The sequence below is a fragment of the Cucumis melo genome, chromosome 3, assembly GCF_025177605.1.
Source record: "Cucumis melo cultivar AY chromosome 3, USDA_Cmelo_AY_1.0, whole genome shotgun sequence".
NCBI classification, from domain to species: domain Eukaryota; kingdom Viridiplantae; phylum Streptophyta; class Magnoliopsida; order Cucurbitales; family Cucurbitaceae; genus Cucumis; species Cucumis melo.
In genome coordinates, this window is record NC_066859.1 from 9993139 (window position 1) to 10010254 (window position 17116).

Sequence of the window (17116 nt, forward strand, 5' to 3'; positions counted from 1 at the left end):
TATTGGTTTAACCAGAAGGCCAGTAAGGAGATCGACTTCATCGTCGATGAATCCCAGTTCACTCTCTCCTCATTTCCCCCATTTTTCTTTTCCTTTATTAATTGTTGTATGATTTCGTTTGCGTTTTCCTTTGTTGTTTTAATTCGTTGTTTTGTTTTTTTTTAATGTTACAATTAGGGCTTTTATGATGTCGACGTTGAGTTCTTCAGCTTTTGATATTAATTTTCTTCCCTTAATTAACATCTAGAACTTTAATTTTATAATGATTTATTATACTGCTTTTTGTTCTTCTTTGTATTTTGGAGAAGAAATTTTGTTCAATAGTCTAGGGTTGACAAATTGAACTCCATAGTTTTGACACTTTCTAACTAGATTGTCGTGTTGATGAGTCTACTTAGTTGGATTTCCATCTTGGCTGGCTGAGCAAGCGCACCAACTTTCTCAATTCTGTTCGGACATTTGCTATGTGTCATTAAGCGTCTAGGTTAGCTCAAAAACCCCATTTATTGGAAGGACAATTGTGTCTTACTAATTATTTGGAAATCATAAAATTCATTATGATGGTGAGTTGATGATCTCATTTTTAGCTAGGAAGAAGCATAAGCCCCCTTAAATATCAAAGTTTTTTTGTTGAAGTATCGACTTTCCAAATGATAATGTTATTAGCCTATTGTTACAGATGGATTCCACTTGTTGCATTGCTAAAATGTATCAGTCCTACGAAGAGACAAATTTATGGTAGTGACTTTAGATACTTTTTGGCTATCAACGTATTCTTTTCCCTTTCAAAAAGTAGTAACGCAATCTCATACGATTGTTTGGTAGAAAAATTGTGGAAGATGTTCCACGTGATGTGCCTATCAATTTCTTGAAAGTTGAAAGAAGCTTGCTCCGTCGGAGAATTCATGCTACAGAGGAACTGGCTGTTGAAGAGGGAGGTGGGGATGAAATGCACGTTCTTGAGGATGTCGGTCGTTAGGTATGGTTTTTTTTTTCACTTTTTACCTATCTTTTCTGCACTCATTATTTTTGTAAAATCATGATATAATGAAGAGTAAAACTATATGGTGTGTTATGTATTAACAGGTGCATGCTGATAACCCACATGGTCTCTTTCGGATCTTGTCATCCTCTTCCAAAGGGATTAGAACTTGAGGCGAGCAAGACTTTTTTTTTTCTTTTTTGGACAATTGCAAAACTTTCTTGACACCGTACATATCATATCATATGCATTGCATATCTCATTTCTTGCAGATGGATTCCTTGAATATTAAAGTTTTTGGTTGAAATATTAGAGTAGTGCAACATGCTTTCCATTATCCATAATTTCTCTTGAAACGCACTCCTTCATGAAACATTGAGGAAGATTAAGCATAGTTTGGCAAAATAAATGCTTGCTTTTGGGTACTGGTTTCGGGCTTCTATAAAATAAAGATCATTGGACTATTTGAGGGTGATAACAATGACCATAATTTGGATTTGAGATTTCTTGAGCACAAAGTACTTTCTTTTCTCAACATTTGCTGTTGTTGGTTTTGCAGGACCTTTTCTGCTGTAGGTATGGATCCTACTATCATGGTTGTTGGCCCAGCTATTGCAATTCTAGCTGCTATCAAGGCTGCTAGACATGAATCGAATGATATTTATCTTTTTGAGATAAAAGAGGTCACCTTATGTTTTCATCACTAGTAAGGCTTAAAGTTCAAACCTATTCAGTACATGTTGCCTTAGTCTAATGCACAAACTTTAACCTACAGGCATTTGCATCCCAATTTGTGTATTGTCATAATAAGTTGGGGCTATATTCAGAAAAGATTAATGTCAATGGAAGAGCAATCACCATTGTACATCCACTAGGTGCCACAGGTATGTTTCAAACACAAATAGTTTCTATGAACCAACACTTCAAATATAAGATCCTGATAAGTTAGAAAATATGTTTCTCTTTTAGTATATTTTTCTGAGTTTTTGGAGTATGTTAGTAATGAATCAATGTGTATGCAACATTTGCATTTTTTCTCTTTGTTTTTTTTAGCTTACTTGGCTATTTAGAGAATAAAAAAGATATTGATTTTTTTTTTACATTTTCTTGTGATTTTTTAACATTCAATAGGGAAAGGAAGAAGAGAAGGGAAAGATAAACATAAGTTGAGGTTTCCGAAACATATAAAGATTAAGATCGTTAGAGGGAATAACTTGTAACGCCCAACAAATTCGATATTTCTTTTTGTTTTGGCCATTGTCATCAATATTAAGTGTGGTTATGGGAATTTTTTTAAATTTATTACAAGAACCTTATCATTTTGATTTTTGTGATTAATTAAGGTTTGGGATTTTCCATTTTTTAGATATTAAGTATTTTTTATTGGGAAATTATTTGGTGAATTATTGTTAATTGAAAGGTGGGTTGGTTGAATTTTTGGTGAGATTTGGAGAGAGAGAAGATGGCTGGTTTTGATTTAATTAAAGGAAAAGAAAAGAGATTTTTATTATAAAGGAGCCTTGGGTCCCGTGCATAAGGAAGAAAAATCAAAAAAAGAAAGAGGGGAAAAGAAAAGAGAAAAGGAAGAAAACAAAACCCTAGCCGCCGCTCGCCGCCGCCGCGTACTCGAGCCGCCCAAGCCCTCCTCCTTCTGTTCGTCAGCTCAGCCGGATCGTTTGCAGCCGCCAGCCATCGCGCGAAGCCTCGTTCTGCTGCGTCGTCGAGCAGCTCAGCCGAGTCGTTCGCAGCCGCCAGCCGTCGCATGAAGCCGCGTCCTGCCGCGTCGTCGAGCAGCTCAGCCGGATCGTGCGCAGCCGCCAGCCATCGCGTGAAGCCGCGTCCTGCCGAGTCGCCGAGCAGTAGTAGTTAACGATCGTCAGTCGCGCGCCTCCAGCTGTCGAAGCCGAACCCACGTTGCAGCCGACGCCCGAACCCGAAACCGACCCGCGCCCGCTCGCCCGAAACCGACCCGCGCCCGCTCGCCCGAAACCGAAACCGCTCCACGCTCGTGCACGCCCGCTCCGAGTCGTAAGCCGAGCCCGCGCGCGCCCATCCCACGCCACGAGCCACGCCGGTCTGCACCACGAGCCGCGCTTGTCTACCCCGCAAGCCGAGCCGATCCCCAACCTTCAAACCGAGCCAGTCCCTGCTCCTCCAGCCGAGCCGCCAAGCCTATTTGGCTCTTTCCATCCAATTTTTGGTAAATTAATTAATTATTTTGGCTTACCCAGCAAGACTCAAATTTTTGGGCACTAAATGATTTAATTTGGAATTAAATTAGATTATTTCTCCTTAAGGGACGTCCTGGACCAAGTAACTGCTGCAGCGGGGGATTTCTTCAGTAGGGGCTCGAGCACTGCAACCTCCTTCTAGGGTAAGTTATTTCAAATGAGTCTTGAACCGTTAGTCGTTGGCGACCTAATTACGAATTTTGGCATATTAAACAGTTAGGACCTCGTCGCTTGGAAAGCGTACTGCCTCGCGGTTAGGACTCGACAAGTAAATCTCCAGGTAAGAGATTCTACTACTAGCTCCATGCTTAGAAATATGAGACGATGTATACTCCAATTTTGCATGTTGAGGATTAGACGGTACGATGCCTGAAATCAATGTTAGTATGATGTAAATGACGGTATGGTTATTCTATAGCCTGTTATGTGTGGCGAGAGCTGTTATAGCTATACGAAGAATGTCGAGACGGAGAGGGCAGAGATGATTTATGTGATATGTTATATGCTGATGCCATGTGTATGTATACTGCAATTAGGGTACCTGTTAGCTTAATCTGTTAGAGTCGTACCTGCATGGGTGTCCTTCGGGATCACCACCTATTGAGGACTGTGTGGTCCGACGGGACGCCAGTCTAGCATGGATATAGATATGACTCGAGTGACTCGACGGGGTCCTCGCATCCCGACTGTCCTAGGTGTCCCCCCCGGGGCTCCGAAGACCAGAGATACGTTCCTACGGGAGCGCATGTTGCACGTGTTCGGGAACGTGCCAGAGATTGGGTACCAGTTACAGGACTCTGACAGGAAGTTAACAGGCACCTAGTGGGACTAGTAGTGGGTCCCTTACTGAGTATTTTATACTCACTCTCTTCATTTTATGTTTTCAGGTAGAGGACGAGGCAAGGGCAAGGGCAAGCTGGCGAGCGACCCGAAGTGACCGTGGAGGGCCATAGAGACTACTGCTTCCGCTTATCCTTATTTTAGACTTTCGTATTTGAGTTTGAGTACTTTTCATTACTTAGCATCTTTTTATGTAGACAGGGCCCGAGTAAGACTTTAGAATGCATTACACTTTTTTGCATAACTACCTTGTTTAAATTTTCATAAATAAAATTTCTTAAACCTTATGCGTCTTTAATAAATTTCATGACTTAAACCACTTGTTCTATATTTAGTAATGACTTCGATTCAGTATAAGGAGTTGGGTCGTTACAGTTGGTATCAGAGCACAGTGTTTTAGGTTCTGTAGACTGATCTACGATGTAAGTCATTTTTGTTTTGGTTTTACTTCACCCTATGGCTATACGGTCCTTCGGCACTCGCCAGGTATGTCTAAAGCCTTGCTAATGTTAAGATTACGATTTTGCCTGAATAGTCTAAGACCTAGAGATAGGGTGTTCAGTTCTTGTGGTGAAAAGTTTTGTTGGTGAATTTTAGGGAGAATGCCGCCACGTAGAGGTGCACGCCGAGGAGGTGGTAGGGGAGGCAGAGGAGCCGGGCGTGGCCAGCCGGAGGCGCCCCCTGCTGCACCGACAGTCGACCCAAACGCACCGGTCACCCAGGCGGATCTCGCCGCGATGGAGCAGCGTTATCAGGACATGCTGCAAGCTGCTTTGGCGCCTTTCCTCGCCGCCCAGCAGAACCAGGCCGCCCCTGTTCAGGCCCAGGCCGTCGCTCCTCCAGCCCTTGAGGAAGCTCCACCAGTACCAGTTCAACTGTCGGCCGAGGCGAAACACTTACGGGACTTTAGGAAGTATAATCCTAAAACCTTTGACGGATCCATGGACAACCCCACAAAGGCCCAAATGTGGTTAACGTCCATAGAGACTATTTTCCGGTACATGAAGTGCCCAGAAGACCAAAAGGTGCAGTGTGCAGTCTTCTTCTTGGAGGACAGGGGCACCGCCTGGTGGGAGACCGCTGAGAGAATGCTGGGGGGCGATGTCAGCAAGATAACTTGGGAGAAATTCAAGGAGAACTTCTATGCTAAGTTCTTCTCTGCCAATGTGAAGCACGCCAAGCTGCAAGAGTTCCTAAACTTGGAGCAAGGCGACATGACGGTGGAGCAGTACGACGCCGAGTTCGATATGCTGTCCCGCTTTGCTCCCGATATGGTAAGGGATGAGGCTGCCAGGACGGAGAAATTCGTTAGAGGACTCAGGCTAGACCTTCAGGGCATTGTCAGAGCTCTCCGGCCAGCCACGCATGCTGATGCACTACGTATAGCACTGGATTTGAGCCTACCTGAGAGAGCCGATTCGTCTAAGGCTGCCGGCAGAGGGTCAGCCTTAGGGCAGAAGAGAAAGGTGGAGACGCAGCCTGACGTAGTACCGCAGCGAACACTGAGGTCAGGAGGTGTCTTTCAGAGACACCGACGGGAGCTTGCAGCAGCCGGGAGGACTCTGAGAGAGCTACCTACTTGTACTACCTGTGGGAGAGTCCACGGAGGTCGTTGCTTGGCTGGAAGTGAAGTCTGCTTCAGATGCAGACAGCCGGGGCACACTGCTGATGTGTGTCCTCGGAAACCCTTTGAGACGACACCGCCCCAGCCTTCTGCGTCCCAGCAGGGGAGAGTTTTCGCCACTACCCGGTAGGAGGCCGAGCGAGCTGGCACAGTGGTGACAGGTACGCTCCCAATTTTGGGGCATTATGCTTTTGTGCTATTTGACTCTGGGTCATCCCACTCGTTTATATCCTCCGTTTTCGTTCAGCATGTGGGTTTGGAAGTAGAACCCTTGGGTAGTGTTTTGTCGGTTTCTACTCCATCTGGGGAGGTTCTGTTGTCCAAAGAACAAATAAAGGCATGTCGGGTAGAGATAGCGAATCGTATGTTAGACGTGACCTTGCTAGTGTTAGACATGCAGGATTTTGATGTGATACTAGGCATGGATTGGCTGTCAGCCAACCATGCAAATATAGATTGTTTTGGCAAGGAAGTTGTCTTTAACCCTCCCTCCGAGGCTAGTTTCAAATTCAGGGGGGCAGGCATGGTATGTATACCCAAGGTCATCTCAGCCATGAAGGCTAGTAAACTACTCAGCCAGGGTACTTGGGGCATCTTGGCAAGCGTAGTGGATATTAGAGAGCCAGAAGTTTCCCTATCTTCCGAACCAGTGGTAAGGGAGTACCCCGACGTTTTCCCAGACGAACTCCCAGGACTTCCGCCTCCCAGAGAGGTAGACTTCGCCATCGAGTTAGAGCCGGGCACTGCCCCTATCTCGAGGGCCCCTTACAGAATGGCTCCAGCCGAGCTAAAGGAGTTGAAGGTCCAGTTACAGGAGTTGCTGGACAAAGGCTTCATCCGCCCCAGTGTGTCGCCTTGGGGAGCCCCAGTATTGTTCGTGAAGAAGAAGGATGGGTCGATGCGCCTTTGTATTGACTACCGAGAGCTGAACAAGGTGACGGTCAAAAACCGCTACCCCTTGCCCAGGATTGATGACCTGTTCGATCAGTTGCAGGGAGCCACTGTCTTTTCCAAGATCGACCTGCGATCAGGCTATCACCAGTTGAGGATTAGGGACGGTGACATTCCCAAGACGGCCTTTCGTTCGAGGTACGGACATTACGAGTTCGTGGTGATGTCTTTCGGCTTGACTAACGCTCCTGCAGTGTTCATGGATTTGATGAACAGGGTGTTTAAGGACTTTCTAGACTCGTTCGTCATAGTCTTCATTGACGACATCCTGATTTACTCAAAAACTGAGGCTGAGCACGAGGAGCACTTGCACCAGGTTTTGGAGACTCTTCGAGCCAACAAGCTGTATGCCAAGTTCTCCAAGTGTGAATTCTGGTTAAGGAAGGTGACGTTTCTTGGCCACGTGGTTTCCAGTGAGGGAGTTTCAGTGGATCCCGCAAAGATTGAAGCGGTGACCAATTGGCCTCGACCGTCCACGGTTAGTGAAATTCGAAGTTTTCTGGGCTTGGCAGGTTACTATAGGAGGTTCGTGGAAGACTTCTCACGTATAGCCAGCCCGTTGACCCAGTTGACCAGGAAGGGAACCCCTTTTGTATGGAGCCCAGCATGCGAGCGTAGCTTTCAGGAGCTTAAACAGAAGCTAGTGACTGCACCAGTCCTGACAGTGCCCGATGGTTCGGGAAACTTTGTGATCTATAGTGATGCCTCCAAGAAGGGACTGGGCTGTGTCCTGATGCAGCAAGGTAAGGTAGTTGCTTATGCCTCCCGCCAGTTGAAGATTCATGAGCAGAACTACCCTACCCACGACTTGGAGTTGGCAGCTGTGGTCTTTGCACTGAAGATATGGAGGCACTATCTGTACGGTGAGAAGATTCAGATTTACACCGACCATAAGAGCCTGAAGTACTCTTCACTCAGAAGGAGTTGAACATGAGGCAGAGGAGGTGGCTCGAGTTGGTGAAAGACTACGACTGCGAGATCCTATACCACCCAGGTAAAGCAAATGTAGTGGCTGACGCGCTGAGTAGGAAGGTTGCACATTCAGCAGCGCTAATCACCAAGCAGACCCCCTTACTCAGGGATTTTGAGAGAGCCGAGATTGCAGTCTCAGTGGGTGAGGTTACCGCACAGTTGGCTCAGTTGTCAGTTCAGCCAACCTTGAGGCAAAAGATCATCGCTGCTCAGTGGAATGATCCTTACTTGGCCGAGAAGCGTCGTATGGTGGAGACAGGGCTAGGCGAAGACTTCTCCATATCCGCTGACGATGGCCTTATGTTTGAGGGACGCCTGTGTGTGTCGGAAGACACCGCAGTTAAGACGGAGCTTTTGACTGAGGCTCACAGTTCTCCGTTTACCATGCACCCTGGGAGTACGAAGATGTACCAGGACTTAAGGAGTGTCTATTGGTGGAGGGGCATGAAGAGGGAAGTGGCAGACTTTGTCAGTAGGTGTTTGGTGTGCCAGCAGGTGAAGGCACCTAGGCAGCATCCAGCAGGGTTGTTGCAACCCTTGAGTGTGCCAGGGTGGAAGTGGGAGAGTGTGTCGATGGACTTTATTACGGGACTGCCCAAGACCCTAAAGGGCTACACGGTGATCTGGGTTGTGGTCGACAGACTCACGAAGTCGGCCCATTTCGTGCCAGGGAAATCCACTTACACTGCCAGTAAGTGGGGGCAGTTATATATGACAGAGATTGTGAGACTACATGGAGTACCCGTATCCATCATTTCAGACAGAGACGCTCGCTTCACATCGAAGTTCTGGAAAGGACTTCAACTTGCTTTAGGTACGAGGTTGGACTTCAGCACAGCATTCCACCCTCAGACCGATGGTCAGACAGAGAGATTAAACCAGATTTTGGAAGACATGCTGCGAGCCTGCGTACTAGAGTTTTCAAGAAGTTGGGACTCCCATCTGCATCTGATGGAGTTTGCCTATAACAACAGCTACCAGGCTACTATCGGTATAGCACCGTTCGAGGCTCTGTATGGAAAGCACTGTAGATCCCCTGTCTGCTGGGGCGAGGTCGGAGAGCAGAGGATGCTAGGCCCCGAGTTAGTGCAGACTACCAACGCAGCCATACAGAAGATCCGAGCTCGTATGCTGACAGCACAGAGCAGACAGAAGAGTTATGCTGACATACGACGTAAGGACCTCGAGTTTGAAGTGGGAGATATGGTCTTCCTGAAGGTAGCACCCATGAAGGGTGTTCTGAGGTTCACGAAGAAGGGGAAGCTGAGTCCACGCTTCGTAGGGCCGTTCGAGATACTGGAGCGGATTGGCCCCGTGGCTTATCGCTTGGCGCTACCCCCATCCTTTGCGGCAGTGCATGACGTATTCCATACCTCCATGCTGAGGAAATATGTCGCAGACCCAACACATGTGGTGGACTTCGAGCCACTACAGATTAGCGAGAACTTGAGCTACGAGGAGCAGCCTGTCGAGGTCCTGGCGAGGGAGGTCAAGAAGCTTCGCAGTCGAGAAATTCCACTGGTCAAAATCCTTTGGCAGAACCATGGAGTGGAAGAGGCCACGTGGGAGAAAGAAGAGGACATGAGAGCCCAGTACCCCGAGTTGTGCGAGGATTAGAACTTTCGAGGACGAAAGTTTTTGTTATGAGGGAAGATTGTAACGCCCAACAAATTCGATATTTCTTTTTGTTTTGGCCATTGTCATCAATATTAAGTGTGGTTATGGGAATTTTTTTAAATTTATTACAAGAACCTTATCATTTTGATTTTTGTGATTAATTAAGGTTTGGGATTTTCCATTTTTTAGATATTACGTATTTTTTATTGGGAAATTATTTGGTGAATTATTGTTAATTGAAAGGTGGGTTGGTTGAATTTTTGGTGAGATTTGGAGAGAGAGAAGATGGTTGGTTTTGATTTAATTAAAGGAAAAGAAAAGAGATTTTTATTATAAAGGAGCCTTGGGTCCCGTGCATAAGGAAGAAAAATCAAAAAAAGAAAGAGGGGAAAAGAAAAGAGAAAAGGAAGAAAACAAAACCCTAGCCGCCGCTCGCCGCCGCCGCGTACCCGAGCCGCCCAAGCCCTCCTCCTTCTGTTCGTCAGCTCAGCCGGATCGTTTGCAGCCGCCAGCCATCGCGCGAAGCCTCGTTCTGCTGCGTCGTCGAGCAGCTCAGCCGAGTCGTTCGCAGCCGCCAGCCGTCGCATGAAGCCGCGTCCTGCCGCGTCGTCGAGCAGCTCAGCCGGATCGTGCGCAGCCGCCAGCCATCGCGTGAAGCCGCATCCTGCCGAGTCGCCGAGCAGCAGCAGTTGACGATCGTCAGCCGCGCGCCTCCAGCCGTCGAAGCCGAACCCAGGTTGCAGGCGACGCCCGAACCCGAAACCGACCCGCGCCCGCTCGCCCGAAATCGAAACCGCTCCACGCTCGCGCACGCCCGCTCCGAGTCGTAAGCCGAGCCCGCGCACGCCCATCCCACGCCACGAGCCGCGCCGGTCTGCACCACGAGCCGCGCCTGTCTGCCCCGCAAGCCGAGCCGATCCCCAACCTTCAAACCGAGCCAGTCCCTGCTCCTCCAGCCGAGCCGCCAAGCCTATTTGGCTCTTTCCATCCAATTTTTGGTAAATTAATTAATTATTTTGGCTTACCCAGCAAGACTCAAATTTTTGGGCACTAAATGATTTAATTTGGAATTAAATTAGATTATTTCTCCTTAAGGGACGTCCTGGACCAAGTAACTGCTGCAGCGGGGGATTTCTTCAGTAGGGGCTCGAGCACTGCAACCTCCTTCTAGGGTAAGTTATTTCAAATGAGTCTTGAACCGTTAGTCGTTGGCGACCTAATTACGAATTTTGGCATATTAAACAGTTAGGACCTCGTCGCTTGGAAAGCGTACTGCCTCGCGGTTAGGAATCGACAAGTAAATCTCCAGGTAAGAGATTCTACTACTAGCTCCATGCTTAGAAATATGAGACGATGTATACTCCAATTTTTCATGTTGAGGATTAGACGGTACGATGCCTGAAATCAATGTTAGTATGATGTAAATGACGGTATGGTTATTCTATAGCCTGTTATGTGTGGCGAGAGCTGTTATAGCTATACGACGAATGTCGAGATGGAGAGGGCAGAGATGATTTATGTGATATGTTATATGCTGATGCCATGTGTATGTATACTGCAATTAGGGTACCTGTTAGCTTAATCTGTTAGAGTCGTACCTGCATGGTTGTCCTTCGGGATCACCACCTATTGAGGACTGTGTGGTTCGACGGGACGCCAGTCTAGCATGGATATAGATATGACTCGAGTGACTCGACGGGGTCCTCGCATCCCGACTGTCCTAGGTGTCCCCCCCGGGGCTCCGAAGACCAGAGATACGTTCCTACGGGAGCGCATGTTGCACGTGTTCGGGAACGTGCCAGAGATTGGGTACCAGTTACAGGACTCTGACAGGAAGTTAACAGGCACCTAGTGGGACTAGTAGTGGGTCCCTTACTGAGTATTTTATACTCACTCTCTTCATTTTATGTTTTCAGGTAGAGGACGAGGCAAGGGCAAGGGCAAGCTGGCGAGCGACCCGAAGTGACCGTGGAGGGCCATAGGGACTACTGCTTCCGCTTATCCTTATTTTAGACTTTCGTATTTGAGTTTGAGTACTTTTCATTACTTAGCATCTTTTTATGTAGACAGGGCCCGAGTAGGACTTTAGAATGCATTACACTTTTTTGCATAACTACCTTGTTTAAATTTGCATAAATAAAATTTCTTAAACCTTATGCGTCTTTAATAAATTTCATGACTTAAACCACTTGTTCTATATTTAGTAATGACTTCGATTCAGTATAAGGAGTTGGGTCGTTACATAACTGGACAGGAAGTTGTGTGACTTTTGATAAGTTATTGCGTAATCCTGGCAATGGTGGTGGATTTTTTAAGCTTTACGAATCTAATGATCGACCAAACTTACCGAAGCCGCCATGATCGAATTTATTCACTTCAGTTCTTCTCTTCTTCAGTTTATCAGTTTTGTTCAAATGTATTGAGTTTTCTAAAACAGGGTAGTTTTTTGTTTAGGTTTGTTCCCAAAGGATATTTTTCCCTTTATAAACAAAATTGTAATGCACAGAAGATAACATATATTATTCAATGAGATATTATATGTATAGTTCTATGGTAATTCTTCTTTTAATAATGTGATTATGAAATGTTAATGAGGCCAAATGGTTTTAATACATACCTACCTTTTATATTGTTATTAATAGCTCTACAAAAACCGCTATTAAAAGTCAATGATTTTTGCAACGACAACATTCATAAAATGCTACAAAAAATTGTTTATAGCATTTTTTTCAATGTTATTAAAAACACTATGGAAACATTTTATAGCGATTTTTCAACGCAATAAAAAATGCTATCAAAATGTTTTGATAGCGTTTTTTCTTACGTTATAAAAAACATTTATAACATCATATTTGTGCTATCGCTGGGGACATATTATAGTGTTTTCCATAGCGATAAAAAAACGCTATGAAAAGTCATGGACTTTCAATAACATCGGCTACGATAGCATTTCGAAAAGGCTATCGAAAATCAACAACAACGTTTTTTTGATGCTATTATAACTGATATTTCTTGTAGTGAAATGTTGAATTTGCCTAATGATTTACAAGTTTCAATTTTAAAAATGAAGAAGCAACGAAAGAAGGTTTTGAGAATGAAATTTCCTTTAATGGTGAAGAATAAGATACAACAAACTTATTTGAAGATTAATGTAATGAACTATGCCCTAGTTGTTCAAATATTTTCTCCTTGAACTTTTTAATTAAGTTGATGCATATCAAGGTTATCAATGGTTGGAGTAACAAACCCATTGATATGTTACTAGGAACTATTAAAAGCAGGGTTTCCAACAAGTATTACTATACTTACTTCAATCTACAAAGCTAAATGAAAATTGTTTGAGTAAGGCCTAGGATACGAGTCTATTCATTCGTGTAAGTATGATTGCGTATTGTATTAGAAGGAATTTGGAGATTTGCAACATTGCCCAATTTGTGGTGAGTCTCAGTATAAAGTTGAAGATGCTTCTGACATGAAATGACATAAAAATAACCAAGTCGAAATAGAGGATGTGTTAAGACATCTAGTTGATGTAGAGGACTGAAAGCATTTTGATCGTGATTTTTTTTATTTTGCTTCAGATTCACGAAATGTTTGTTTTGGGATTAGCTTTAAATCGGGTTAATCTGTTTGGGAATATGAATACCTCCTATAGTATGTGGCCTATGGTGATAATCCCTTATAATTTTCCATATCGGAAATGCATGAAAATGTCCAACTTCTTCATGTGGCTCATACCTGGTCCAAGATTGGTAAGGAAATTGATGTTCACCTACAACCATTGTTTGAGAAATTGAAACAGTTATGGACTATTGGTGTGCAGACTTTTGATGCTCTTCTCGGTCAACTCATCCAACTATATGCAACCTTGTTATAGACCATTAATGACTTCCCTACATATGGTCACGTATCTAGGTAGAGTACAAAAGGCTATCAGGCATGCCCCATATGCATGGTAGATAAATCATTATTTGGGGTAAAAGAAAAAATATTTTTCATGGGACATAGTCTTTATCTTCCATAAAAGCACATTTATCGTAGAATTAAGCAATAAGATGCAAAGGTAAAGCGTAGGCCTCCTCTAGTTGCAATGAATGTAGATGATACATTACAACAATTAGATTCGTTAAATTTTCTACTTATGAGTAAACATACATTGAAGCAAGATAAGAAAAGAAAGCGAGCTTTCAAATAGACTAAGAGAAGTATCTTTTTCAAATTTCCTTACTGGTCTAGACTATAATTACATCATAAATTGGATGTAATGCATATTGAAAAAAAAAACGTTTGTGACAACTTTGTTGATACATTGTTGAATATTGTAAAAAAACAAAAGATACCACAAATGCTCGGTTAGACCTACAAGATTTTAAAATAAGAAAGGATTTACAATTACAAGAAGTCGATAATAGATTTGTAAAGCCACATGCAACGTACAGATTGACTAATAGTAAGCGAATTGCACTTTGCAAGTTTCTAACATCTGTTAAGTTTCCTAATGGATTCGTTTATAATATTTCATGATGTGTGAATGACAAAGACGGGAAAATACCAGGTCTTAAAGCACACGACTGTCACGTTTTGCTACACCGACTTATCTCTTTTGATGTTCGAGCATATCTACCGAAAAATGTGTCAACTGCTCTTAAATTGTATGGACTTTTTGTCACTTATGCATAAAAACAATACGTATAAGTGATTTGAACTGATTATAATTAGATATCATACTCATACTTTGTAAAATGGAGTGAATATTCCTACTTGCCTTCTTCGATAAAATGGTACATCTTGTCGTTCACCTACCATATGAAACCAAAGTTGGTTTGATTAGTTACAGTTGGATGTATGCCATTGAAAGAAGTTTACGAATGTTAAAACGATTTGTTCAAAACAAAGCACGTCCTGAGGGGTTTACTGTAGAAGTATATGTGATGAACAAATCAAGGACTTTTTATTCATGATGTCTAAGTGGAATTAAATCGTTTCACTATAGATGAATGAAATGATGATAGCATTCCCGATGATGAGGTACTTGGTGAATTTGAAGTGTTCGGGCAGAGAGTATAACCATTAGGGGCATCAACTTCACGAACTCTATCACGAAAAGAAAAATGGACTACCATAAGTACACATTTCAAACTTTATATTTCACTTACTATTTTAAGTCTTTGTTATTGTCTTCATAGAACCTACAATTATCAACTTTAAGAAACACTTAGAAGTTAGTTTATCATCAAGCTTATAGCGTCTCTGACTTATATAGAAGACATCAACTAACATTTCTTGATTGGCTTAGAGCTCAGGTATATATCGTACATGAATTTGAGAATTAATATATCTTATTTGAGGATTTATATTCATGTATATCAATTTTAGGTTCTAGAAATGAATGAGAGAGAAAACCTATTTTATGATTTCTTCTCACTTGTGATGAGACCTTCATCTGAGGTTTGCTCTTACAGTGGATGATTTGCTTGCCCCGCCTCCTTCCATATCACCTACTCTAGATCTGAGAGACGACGTGAAGTTAACTGATATTGCTCCCCTTCTAAACGACACTAGTTGACCCTTGACCTTTAACCTTTAAATAAAATGCAAGCGAAAGCTAAGAGACCTAACTTAAACACAAACTGCAGAGCAACCCTTTTTATTTAACAACTTTTGTAACCTTAATATTCTTACAGAAGACATTCGACAATGAAATCATAATATTATCTGCAATTCCTATTTAAATCACCCATTATAATTTAACGACTCCTTTAACCATTAAAATCAAATTGGCCTGACAGTAGTAAGCCTAGTATTCTGAGCTGCATAAACTATACCTGGAAGTGGAAAACATTTTGCAGAGTGTGAGCTAAATGAGTCCAGTGAGTGATAGGTTTTCAAACAGCATTTCATAAACCTTTTAGAACCGTAAACAATGAAAAATGACATGAATAATTTAATTTGATAAACATTTGGGAAACAATAATTTAAATCCTTGTTTTTCCTCATCATAACCAAGTATCTACTCCTAGGAGGAGGTAGACGTTACTTAATACCCACTCCAAATTTTAGAGATGAACATCCTCAACCCACAACTGGGAGGTAGGCATCTCTAGCTCTAATCCTGGAGGTAAGTGTCGTACCTCAAATTCCTTGGTGCTCTTTATCCTATCCCACTAAAGGCTATTTGAAATATCTTGGATTCGATAAAACATGAATAAAATCATATGTTTCAAACCTTTTAAGAATTATTTTGCATAAAGAAAACCTTTAAACATAACATTGCCTTGATAAACTAATTTTCTTATAAGCCTTAAACATTTGACAGTAAACATGCTTGAATGAATACATAGACGAAATCTCATGCTTGGAAATCGTTCATTAAATAGATGGCTCAAACATTTCATTTAAATCATACATAAAATAGTAGCTTAAGAAACATGATTCAAAATCACTTTGTCAATTCATTTTTCACTCACAAATTTAAAGTTTCCACCCTTAGCTTGAATTCTTTGTTTTTCTAGCAGCTTAACATCATAAATTAAACTTTCTAAGAGTAATCTTTCCAAAAGGTATGAGAAATTTATGAACTTTACACCGTGAACTTATTCTTTTATAGAATATTTTTTCATAATCTCTTTGTGACACCTAAATTCATATTATCTAGTCACCTTCATTACTTAATTTTGAGCTTACACCTCCTACTAGCCAAAATTTATGTCTTTTCACAACTATTCACTTGGAATCCAACTCCAAAAATAGTTAACTCTAAGTGATCCTAACTAGAATTGGCCCGAGATCATGTTGAGAACCTCAGCAAAACATTCTTTGTCTCTAGTCTTGACCGAACACAGCTCCAAAATTCCCTAAGAGTCCTTAAATTTCATTTTCTAGCCATCAATCTCGGTCAAAATCGTCCTCGAGATGGCCCAAGATCTCCTTAAACTTGGTTCTTTACGTCCAATATCATTGAATCTTGGCCTCGAGTTTGCCCGAATGCTCTTTAACTTTCGTTGTGCTTCCAATCTCGATCGGTGACCCTGAGATTGCTTAAGTTCCTAACTTCTTAAGCTTTTGTCCTTCATCTCAATCGAGAAAGATTGAGTTTTGGCTCAAGAATACGCTTTTGTCTTCTCTCTTTCTCGAGATTCCACACAACTGTCTAAGATCCTTACATAAAAAGCATTTTGTCTTTCATGCCAACTATCATGACATGATTAAAATAACACTACTTGAGTTTTAATTTCCCATCTTAACTTCACTTAAAACCTAACCTTCCAAGCTCTTAAAAAATAAAATCTTAAGCTTCTTTAAGGTTCAGGGTTTACATTGCTAATGGGATACGACTTCACACAGTAGAGTCTGATTCTCAAAACAGTGGTGTCATGGTAGTCAGTGAAAATAGTGGCAATGGAAGTATTGACAATAATTTCTACAATGTTTTAAATGAAGTGTTAGACTTTCAATATTCATTAGGATGACATGTTTGGCTATTCAAATGTAGATGGTTTGACATAGATAACAATAAAATCATAGGACACACGTGGAATTAGGATACAAATCAATCAGCACGTCGCATTTTTTGTTTGTTGAATAACCAATCATTCTCAAGATAAAGACATAACAAGTTCTACCCAAAAAATGGTAGCAATTGGAGTGTTATTCAAGTGGTCCAAAATAAACGTATATAGCATGTGCTCAAGGTGGAAGAATATTGAGAATGAACAATTTGATGTATTGGAAATTTTTTATGGACACCGTGTGGATGAACACATTAAAGAGGACACTCTATGCAGAGTTGGTCTTGATTCTATAGTGGTGGAAAGACCAGTTGTTCGACATCTCATTAACTTCATAAACAATGATGATGAATAATTATCTCTTCAAATCAAATCAAGCGACAACAAATCA

General features: G+C 42.4%; 1 long non-coding RNA gene across 1 annotated transcript; it reads left to right on the forward strand.

Annotated features, from left to right (window-relative positions):
• Nucleotides 1-658: 658 nt before the first annotated feature.
• Nucleotides 659-1156, forward strand: LOC127148398 (uncharacterized). The gene is made up of 3 exons (XR_007819361.1): nucleotides 659-738; nucleotides 826-979; nucleotides 1087-1156. It is a non-coding gene; the product is annotated as an uncharacterized LOC127148398 (long non-coding RNA).
• The last annotated feature ends 15960 nt before the right edge of the window (nucleotides 1157-17116 follow it).